Source organism: Rutidosis leptorrhynchoides, chromosome 8 (genome assembly GCF_046630445.1).
Source record: "Rutidosis leptorrhynchoides isolate AG116_Rl617_1_P2 chromosome 8, CSIRO_AGI_Rlap_v1, whole genome shotgun sequence".
In the NCBI taxonomy this organism is placed as follows: Eukaryota; Viridiplantae; Streptophyta; class Magnoliopsida; order Asterales; family Asteraceae; genus Rutidosis; species Rutidosis leptorrhynchoides.
This window is the reverse complement of record NC_092340.1, coordinates 305,232,493-305,244,318: the sequence shown is the minus strand read 5'-3', so window position 1 is coordinate 305,244,318 and position 11,826 is coordinate 305,232,493. Positions and strand designations below refer to the sequence as shown.

The 11,826-nt window shown below is 32.4% G+C and overlaps 1 non-coding gene across 1 annotated transcript; it reads right to left on the bottom strand.

The window, feature by feature from the left end:
- Positions 1 to 9,696: 9,696 nt before the first annotated feature.
- LOC139865167 (small nucleolar RNA R71) lies at positions 9,697 to 9,803 on the bottom strand. The gene has a single exon (XR_011764690.1). It is a non-coding gene; the product is annotated as a small nucleolar RNA R71 (small nucleolar RNA).
- Between the last annotated feature and the right edge of the window lie 2,023 nt (positions 9,804 to 11,826).

The window sequence follows — 11,826 nt, the reverse complement described above, 5'->3', positions numbered from 1 at the left end:
TCCGGCGTTTAGAAATCTCCCCGGCAGCGGCGCCAAAAATACTTGATGTTATGCGAGGTGTATATAAAATAGTTTATATTTTACTAGAAAAAACTATTAAATACGATACAATTTTACACAAGATATTTATTTATTTATAGAATGGATATACTTAAACCTTGCTACAACACTTATAGGCAGTGTACCTAATCGTACAGTAGTGTAGTTTTTAGTAAGTCCGGTTCGTTCCACAGGGAAATCTTTAAACAAAGCTCAACGCTATAAAAAATACAAATATATATATATAAGTAATATTATTATTATAAAGGGGGGTTTTTACCGTTTAATGACCGGTTTGTCGATTTTAAGACTTTAGTCGCAGTTAAAACCTAATGTAAAATATTAAATAAATAAAAGACTTAATTTAAAGCGTAAAGTAAATAACGATAATGAAATTGCGAATAATAAAAGTGCGATAAAATAAAATTGCGATAATTAAAAAGTACGATAATTAAAAGTGCGATTAAATAACAATAAATAAAATTAAATATGAAATAAAAGAATTATGCTTATTTAAACTTCCGTAATCATGATGTTTGACGTGTTGATTTTAGTTTTATGCCCATGGGTTAATTGTCCTTTGTCCTGGATTATTTAATATGTCCGTCTGGTTTTTGTCCATAACAGTCCATCAGTCATAAATATAAAGTGCGAGTGTCCTCGTCAAATTATTATTATACCCGAAGTTAAATATTCCAACTAATTGGGGATTCGAATTGTAACAAGGTTTTAATACTTTGTTTAATGAATACACCAGGTTATCGACTGCGTGTAAACCAAGGTTTTACTACTTTGTTAACAATTACACCAATTACCCTTGAATGTAATTTCACCCCTGTTTTAATTATTCTAGTGGCTATTAATCCATTCCCGTGTCCGGTTAAATGAACGATTATTCGTACATATAAATACCCCGCCCATCGTGTCCGATCGAGTGTATATGGTAATTTATAGGGACGCCCAATTGTAAATCTTTATATTAACATTAACAAACTATCATTTAGTTAAACAAATATAAAGCCCATTAATAGCCCATAGTCTAATTTCCACAAGTGTCGTTCTTTTGTCCAAACCCCAATTATGGTACAAAGCCCAATTACCCAATTTTAGTAATTAGCCCAACATCATGATTACTTCGTTTTAAATAAGCATAATAATAACTTAGCTACGAGACATTAATATAAAAAGGTTGAACATAACTTACAATGATTTAAAAATAGCGTAGCGTTACACGGACAGAATTTCGACTTACACCCTTACAATATTCGCTAACATACCCTTATTATTAGAATTATAATTAAAATTAAAATATAAATTATATATATATATATATATATATATATATATATATATATATATATATATATATATATATATATCGTTTACGTATGATAAGAGAAGAAAAAGATTATGAATTGCGATCAGAATTCGGTTGCTTTTATAGGAAAAGTCGAATTTTGGGGCTCCGCGACTCGCGGCAAAATCCTCTTCAAACTCCGCGAGTCGCGGAGAATGAATTTACAGCTCACACCCTTGGAGTCTTTCTCTGCCGACGGTTTTATAATATATATATAATATATATATAATTAATATAATTAATTATATATTATATTATATTTATATGCCTAGTTAACTTGTAATTTTTAGTCCGTTGCGTCGAGCGTTAAGAGTTGACTCTGGTCCCGGTTCCGGATTTTCGAACGTCCTTGCGTACAATTTAATATCTTGTACTTTGCGTTTTGAATCTTGTACTCTTGTAATTTCGAGACGTTTCTTATCAATAATTGGAACCTTTTTGATTGTCTTTTGTACTTTTGAGCTTTTTGGTCGTTTGCGTCTTCAATTCGTCGAATCTGTCTTTTGTCTTCACCTTTTATTATTTAAACGAATATCACTTGTAAATAGAACAATTGCAACTAAAAGCTTGTCTTTCTTGAGGAATAATGCTATGAAATATATGTTCGTTTTTAGCATTATCAGCGCTAGCCTTTTAACGGACGTATGTTATTTGAGTTTAAGACACGTTGGTTTGCGTGTATTAAAACGAATGGGGTAATTATCACTATAGCGTTAAGTTTAGTTACCAGAGTGCTCTGTTACGTAGAATCTATTGATAAACTTTTGATGAAATCTTGTGGTCTATCTTTATACATGTTTATGACTCGAGCAATTAAACCTATAACTCACCAACATTCGTGTTGACTTTTTAGCATGTTTTATTCTCAGGTCCTTAGAATGCTTCCGCTGTGATGTGCTTGTTGCCTGCATGGAGTCTCTCATGCTTTGTACAAAGTTTATTGCATTCAAAATAAAACTGCGTTGTGTAATAAATAATTGGACTGTGATGTCAACCTGTAAATTAAAGACTTATGTATTTTGGGGTTTTGCTTATACCTAAGCACTCGCCCACATGTTTATAACTTTCTATGTTTAGAAAGTCACTTATTTTAATGAATGCAATATTTTATCAAAACGTATCATATAGAGGTCAAAACCTCACTGTGGAATCAATGATTAACGTGCCGCGTCAATAGCGATTTTGACGGGTCGTTACACAAACCAATACCTAACCGATTGCGCGAAACAAATTTTATTTTTTTTATATCAGGAGAGTGCGCCACGCGCATCACCTCAGGGTGCGCGGCGCGCACAGGCCCAAATCAGTTCTGTTCGGTTTTGTCCATTTTCAAATAAAGATTTCCCACTTCCCGACATATTTAGAAGAAACGCTTTTCACAACATGTTCTAATATGAAAAACTCATACGATTCAATCATAAAATGAGTTTTACAAAACGGGGCCCACATCGGCCGTTTTACGAGTTTCGTTCAAAACATACAAGTTCGACCATAAGAGTTTAAATTCCAAACGACACTATGAGCATGGTGTTTGGGGGTTAAACTACCCAAATCTCGGTCAAACTCCAAAAGCTATAACATCCAAAAGCGTCCCCTACAAACCAAGCGGGATCTCTAATCCATATGAATGCCCTTACCCTTGTCTCCACCGGAGCCTATAAAAAGATAAACAACGAGAGGGTAAGCAAAGCTTTGTGAGTGCAACAATTATACATACACATATATAACCCATCTATTTGCATTCGCACCCACCAAATACCTCATACGAGAATATAATTCAAATAGCATGCCGTCTTACTCATAATGCTAACAACTCGTACACTATCACAACATCACATTAGCATATACACAACACAATATATATATATATATATATATATATATATATATATATATATATATATATATATATATATATATATATATATATATATATATATATATATATATATATAGCATGCTAAACAATATCCATCAACATAATATGGTTAACCATAACGCTATGGTGCTACCGGCACGTGGTTCACACCATACGCATTTGAGTCTCACTCTTTTATAGTGCTACCGGCTCGTGGTTCGCACTTTGGCGCTACCGTCACGTGGTTCACGCCTCATTTTATAGTGCTACCGGTACGTGGTTCACACTTGATGCTATCGGCACGTGGTTCACATCCAAATTTTATAGTGCTACCGGCACGTGGTTCACACTTGATGCTATCGGCACGTGGTTCACATCATAATACTCGTCACATACATGTTATGGCACTACCGGCTCGTGGTTCATACCATAACGTTCACAAATAAATACGCCATATACACGTACGCATAATTATTCCACTCACCTTAAAGATTTGGTGATGGTTTTATCCTTCCGCAAGCTTCAAAGCCAAGTACCTAATGCAATAAGTACTCGATCAACAAACAAACTTGTTGGACTAAATACCAACACTTCACTCATGTGCATTTAATGACTTAAATGCATTAAATGCCCCATTTTCACCAAAACCGCCCCTTAAGGGTCAAGACCATCATTAATCACTTAAAAGCTAGTGATTAAGGTCCAACAACACTAACTATTCCATAATTAGGGTATTTCATACCCATATTTCCCAACTAGGTCAACCATTAGCCCTTTGACTAATTTAAAGTCAACACACCCATTTCGGGTCATCCACTAACCCATCTAACACCCATTTACTAATTAACTAGGTGTGCTAGTGATTAACTAACCAATTAGGACTCATAAATATTAATTAACACTTTGAAACCCTAGGTTAGTTACCATTGAGTCTTCATAACTCCATCTTACCCAAGAACACCCAAAATCATTAAATATGGGTTTTATGTTCATCACTATCCCAAACCCTAACCCTTAAATCATTTAAAATAAGGAAATCAAAGTTAGAGCTTACCACCACAATCACAACGTAGCTAGTGATTAGATGAACAACTTTATAACTCGAGCTAAGACCCAAAACTAGCTCCTTCTTCCCTTTCTTGAACTTTCTCACATAAGAATCTCTCTCTCTCTCTAAAATTGAAGTGGAAAAGGATAAGGTTGGTGATAATGGAGTTATGACTCACCCCAAACTGATCTGGTAGCCTTTAACTCGTTCCCAAGTGAAATTACCAAAAAGCCCATCAAAATATCTCATTAAAAGAGCAGAATCCAACTACAGTAAAGGGTGCGCGGCGCGCTCCCTTTAGTGTGCGTGGCGCGCACTAAGTGCTGGACAGATTCTGACTTCAGTTTAATTACACAAAGATACCCACACTCTATGTATCATATATACATTGATGTACAAAATGATTAGGTTCTTACAATTGGTTTGAAGATGACGAACCGGGTGTTGTGGGCTCGCCACTGCCGGTTAAAATGTTGTTAAACACCGACCACTAGCTCGTTCGGGGTTGACATTGTTAATAATTTTGTGAGAAAGTGTGTGAAAATGAATATGAGATGAAGTGTATGAGTTGTGAAAAAATGTATATGTTTGGAGTGTATATATAGAGGAGTGTTTTGATTTAATTTAATTTAATTAATTTATTTTTTTTACAGCCAACGGGAAACAGTATACTAGCCATTGCATTTGAAAGAGCCAACAACATTCGAGAATTCAATTTGCACGCTGTTTCCTTCACCCGTGTTGAAACCAGCACGCCGGAATTAACTCACCAACACGCCTCATTAGCCACTTGTTGGCGGCACTTTTGCTCCAGCACGTACCAATAGAGATGGTCTTAATAAAAGGGAAAACACTACCATATGATGTGTTGATCGGCATACTCTGTTAACAGACATCTTGACTATATGAAAATTTTAGCTTCTATAAATTTAGTGTATGTTGATTGGCATGAATTGAACTGGAATAGTAAATTTGTATTTACAATTAAAAAATCTGAGTAAAAACCTACTATTATTTGTAATCTACAATGTATATTAAGCAGAAACCCATGTAATTTTTAGTAAACACGTAGCCAAATTATATTATATTATATTATACATATATTGAAGACACAATCTTGATCGATTGCTTAGGGCTAAAACGGCAATAGTGCCCCCTCCCCCTTTTCACACTTGATTTTTGATAATGCTAAAAACGAACATATATTTTATAGCACTATTCCTCAAGAAAGACAAGCTTTTAGTTGCAATTGTTCTATTTACAAGTGATATTCGTTTAAATAATAAAAGGTGAAGACAAAAGACAGATTCGACGAATTGAAGACGCAAACGACCAAAAAGCTCAAAAGTACAAAATACAATCAATAAGGTTCCAATTATTGATAAGAAACGTCTCAAAATTACAAGAGTACAAGATTCAAAACGCAAAGTACAAGATATTAAATTATTCGCAAGGACGTTCAAAAATCCGGAACCGGGACCAGAGTCAACTCTCAACGCTCGACGCAACGGACTAAAAATTTCAAGTCAACTATGCACATGAATATAATATAATATATAATTAATTCTTAAAATTAATATATATATTATATTATATTTAAAAACCGTCGGCAGAAAAAAAACAAAGGCATATGAGCCTCTCCAGCTGGCCATGCGATCGCATGGCCTTGAAGGGTAAAGCTCATGCGATCGCATGAGCCACTTTTCCAGCCCACATGCCTATAAAATTCGTAGCTTGGTGAACATCAAAACACATCTTTTTCTTCTCCTCATTCAACGTATAATATTTATATTTATATTATAATTTTAATTTTAATTTTAATTTATAATAATAAGGGTGTGTTAGCGAATGTTGTAAGGGTGTAAGTCGAAATTCTGTCCGTGTAACGCTACGCTATTTTTAATCATTGTAAGTTATGTTCAACCTTTTTAATTTAATGTCTCGTAGCTAAGTTATTATTATGCTTATTTAATCCGAAGTAATCATGATGTTGGGCTAATTATTAAAATTGGGTAATTGGGCTTTGTACCATAATTGGGGTTTGGACAAAAGAACGACACTTGTGGAAATTAAACTATGGGCTATTAATGGGCTTTATATTTGTTTAACTAAATGATAATTTGTTAATTTTAATATAAAGATTTACAATTGGACGTCCCTATAAATAACCATATACACTCGATCGGATACGATGGGCAGGGTATTTATATGTACGAATAATCGTTCATTTAACCGGACACGGGAATGGATTAATAGTCACTAGAATTATTAAAACAGGGGTGAAATTATGTACAAGGACACTTGGCATAATTGATAACAAAGTATTAAAACCTTGGGTTACATTCAGTCGACATCCTGGTGTAATTATTAAACAAAGTATTAAAATCTTGTTACAGTTTAAGTCCCCAATTAGTTGGAATATTTAACTTCGGGTATAAGGATAATTTGACGAGGACACTCTCACTTTATAATTATGACTGATGGACTGTTATGGACAAAAACCAGACGGACATATTAAATAATCCAGGACAAAGGACAATTAATCCATGGGCATAAAACTAAAATCAACACGTCAAACATCATGATTACGGAAGTTTAAATAAGCATAATTCTTTTATTTCATATTTAATTTCCTTTATTTTATATTTAATTGCACTTCTAATTATAGCACTTTTATTTATTGTTATTATATTTAATTGCACTTTTAATTATCGTACTTTTTAATTATCGCAAGTTTATTTTATCGCACTTTTATTTATCGCAATTTCATTATCGTTATTTACTTTACGCTTTAAATTAAGTCTTTTATTTATTTAATATTTTACATTTTGTTTTAACTGCGACTAAAGTTTTAAAATCGACAAACCGGTCATTAAACGGTAAAAACCCCCCTTTATAATAATAATATTACTTATATATATATTTGTATTTTTATAAAATAAAACTAATATAGCGTTAAGCTTTGATTAAAAGATTTTCCCTGTGGAACGAACCGGACTTACTAAAAACTACACTACTGTACGATTAGGTACACTGCCTATAAGTGTTGTAGCAAGGTTTAAGTATATCAATTCAATAAATAAATAAATATCTTGAGTAAAATTGTATCGTATTTAATAGTATTTCCTAGTAAAATTTAATAGTATTTTATACCCCTTAGCTTTGACATCAAGTATTTTTGGCGCCGCTGCCGGGGAGATTCTAGCTTAAAAGCCGGAAGCGCAACGCTAAAAAGAAAAAAAAAACAAAAAAGATTTTTATTTTTAGTTTACTTTTATTAAAATACGCTTTTGTAAAAAATACGTTTTTATATATTCTAAAATATAAAAAGAAAACAAAAATATAAATATTTTTAAGAGTTTGTTAAATATTTAAGTTCTATAAAAGTTTCTTTATATTTATTTTATAAAAATATAAGTTTTATTTAATTTATAAAAATATATTATAAAAATATTTAAAACAGAAAAAAAAATAAACACAGCAAAATAAAAAAAAATAAACTCTCGGGCCTGCTACTGTAGCAGCCCGTAACCTGGCCCAAAATCCTGGCTCATGCGATCGCATGAGCCCAAAGGCATAAACTCATGCGATCGCATGAGATCGTCTGACACGCCACAGTTTACCCTAATTCAGCATTTATTACGGGTATTATTTATTATTATTAATTTAAAACCCTAATTAGGTTATATATATTATATTATTTAGTTTAGTTATTTTATTATTTATATTATTTAGTTTAATTAGTTTAATTAATTTATAAAATTAATAGTTTTATTAAATAAATAATATAAAAATAATATTTTTATAAAAAATTGTAATTTTTGCAACTTTTAGTATATTTTTATATTTTGTCCCTTTTTAATTGTTTTAGCGTAATATTTGTATTTTTCGCTCGTATTTAGTTTTAATCTTAATTTTTGCCATAGTTATTTTTATTTCTAGATTTTTAGGCTTTGTCGTAAAATCCCTTAAGTGTTTTTTCTTTAGACTAAGATTTAGGTGCTTTAGAATTTTGCGACGCCTTTTTAAGTTTTAGTTCCTTTTTAAGATATTGCCATTTGGGATATAGTTTTACTTGTAAGATTTAATATTTTTAGACGCAATTTTTAGTTTTTAGTTTTTAGTGCCTTTTTAAGTTTCAACGCGCTACTTTCTTATTTTTCGACGCCTTTTACCTATGTATCAATTATCACTCCAATTAGTAATCTCAATTTGCGATTATAATTTTAAGTTAGTGATAGTAATAAGGTTGGGTTAGTCGAGTGTTTTTAAGTTCTATAAGTTATTTTTTTTATTTCTTATTTTTCGACGCCTTTTATTTTTTTCGATCTTTTCTTTTTCGACCTTTTTCGACGCGCTCTTTTTCTTTCTTATTTCTCGCAATTCTAGTTTTTGGACATAGATTTTTATTCTACTTCTTATCTAAATTTCTTAAAATTACGAAAATTTATTTTAAGTGGTTAAATTGATAGACATCAAAATTTTCTGGTTCGTAGTAATAGTTGGATTTGTACGTGGACCGGGTTATTGGAGCCAAACAGTACTCAATTATATTGAGACCAAACAAATCCTGCCCCTCTGCTGCATCTTTTGGCTATTCGAAACGTGGGCAAAATCAGAAAAGTCTATTAATTGGATAACTTATATAATTTTTTCTTTCCTTTTAAAAACTAATAGGATATTCAGTGAATGCACTGAGCAAGACGTTCACCACCTTTTATACGTTCACCACCTGTAACTCGATCAAGACATCTAGCTAATATTACTACCGCCGTTGATTTTTCTTTAGAATCGTCATCCAGTCGACCAAGTACTCCAATTCAAATTTCCGATAATCCATTTTTTGAACCCGACCTCACAATTGAGAATCCGGAGAATATTCAGGGACAATTCATAGATCCTGAACCATTAAATTTTCCTCCGGAACCACCAATCATTCAAACAGAGATTGTTAAGGAACGAACCATTAAATCAGAATCCTCTAGTGATTCCGATTCAAAAAATTCAATTATGGAAAATCTAGAACCTTTAAGTATGAAAGACCGAATGAGAGCTAAACGCACTGGCCAAGGTCACGCAATTACTCATCCAGACATTAATGCGCCAGATTATGAAATCAAAGGACAAATTCTACACATGGTGACTAATCAATGCCAATTTAGTGGTGCGCCGAAGGAAGATCCAAATGAACATCTTCGTACCTTTAATAAGATTTGCACACTATTTAAAATAAGAGAAGTTGAGGATGAACAGATATATCTCATGTTATTTCCCTGGACTTTAAAGGGAGAAGCCAAAGATTGGTTGGAATCGTTACCTGAAGGGGCGATTGATACATGGGACGTTTTAGTTGAAAAATTTCTTAAACAATTCTTTCCGGCATCTAAAGCCGTAAGACTTCAAGGAGAAATTGTTACGTTCACACAGAAGCCAAATGAAACTCTATATGAGGCATGGACAAGATTTGGAAAATTATTAAGAGGATGTCCGCAACATGGTTTAGACACCTGTCAAATAGTACAAATATTCTACCAAGGATGCGACATCACTACAAGGAAAGACATAGATATAGCAGCTGGTGGTTCTATTATGAAGAAAACCGAAACTGATGCTTACAAAATTATCGATAACACTACTTCCCACTCACATGAGTGGCACCAAGAAAAAGATATCGTTAGATCATCAAAAGCAGCTAGAGCCGATTCTAGCCATGACTTAGATTTCATTTCCGCAAAGATAGATGCTGTCGAGAGACGAATGGAAAAGATGACTAAGGATATTCACTCAATACGAATTAGTTGTGAGCAGTGTGTGAAATGTCTCGTTCTTATTGATTAAAAACGTTCCATATTAATTGATTTCGTTGCGAGGTTTTGACCTCTATATGAGACGTTTTTCAAATACTGCATTCATTTTAAAACAAACCATAACCTTTATTTCATCAATAAAGGTTTAAAAAGCTTTACGTAGATTATCAAATAATGATAATCTAAAATATTCTGTTTACACACGACCATTACATAATGGTTTACAATACAAATATGTTACAACAAAATAAGTTTCTTGAATGCAGTTTTTACACAATATCATACAAGCATGGACTCCAAATCTCATCCTTATTTAAGTATGCGACAACGGAAGCTCTTAATAATCACCTGAGAATAAACATGCTTAAAACGTCAACAAAAATGTTGGTGAGTTATAGGTTTAACCTATATATATCAAATCATAATAATAGACCACAAGATTTCATATTTCAATACACATCCCATACATAGAGATAAAAATCATTCATATTGTGAACACCTGGTAACCGACATTAACAAGATGCATATATAAGAATATATTCATCATTCTGGGACACCCTTCGGATATGATATAAATTTCGAAGTACTAAAGCATCCGGTACTTTGGATGGGGTTTGTTAGGCCCAATAGATCTATCTTTAGGATTTGCGTCAATTAGGGTGTCTGTTCCCTAATTCTTAGATTACCAGACTTAATAAAAAGGAGCATATTCGATTTTGATAATTCAACCATAGAATGTAGTTTCACATACTTGTGTCTATTTTGTAAATCATTTATAAAACCTGCATGTATTCTCATCCCAAAAATATTAGATTTTAAAAGTGGGACTATAACTCACTTTCACAGATTTTTACTTCGTCGGGAAGTAAGACTTGGCCACTGGTTGATTTACGAACCTATAACAATATATACATATATATCAAAGTATGTTCAAAATATATTTACAACACTTTTAATATATTTTGATGTTTTAAGTTTATTAAGTCAGCTGTCCTCGTTAGTAACCTACAACTAGTTGTCCACAGTTAGATGTACATAAATAAATCGATAAATATTATCTTGAATCAATCCACGACCCAGTGTATACGTATCTCAGTATTGATCACAACTCAAACTATATATATTTTGGAATCAACCTCAACCCTGTATAGCTAACTCCAACATTCACATATAGAGTGTCTATGGTTGTTCCGAAATATATATAGATGTGTCGACATGATAGGTTGAAACATTGTATACGTGTCTATGGTATCTCAAGATTACATAATATACAATACAAGTTGATTAAGTTATGGTTGGAATAGATTTGTTACCAATTTTCACGTAGCTAAAATGAGAAAAATTATCCAATCTTGTTTTACCCATAACTTCTTCATTTTAAATCCGTTTTGAGTGAATCAAATTGCTATGGTTTCATATTGAACTCTATTTTATGAATCTAAACATAAAAAGTATAGGTTTATAGTCGAAAAAATAAGTTACAAGTCATTTTTGTAAAGGTAGTCATTTCAGTCGAAAGAACGACGTCTAGATGACCATTTTAGAAAACTTACTTCCACTTTGAGTTTAACCATAATTTTTGGATATAGTTTCATGTTCATAATAAAAATCATTTTCTCAGAATAAAAACTTTTAAATCAAATTTTATTATAGTTTTTAATTAACTAACCCCAAAACAGCCCGCGGTGTTACTACGACTGCGTAAATCCGGTTTTAC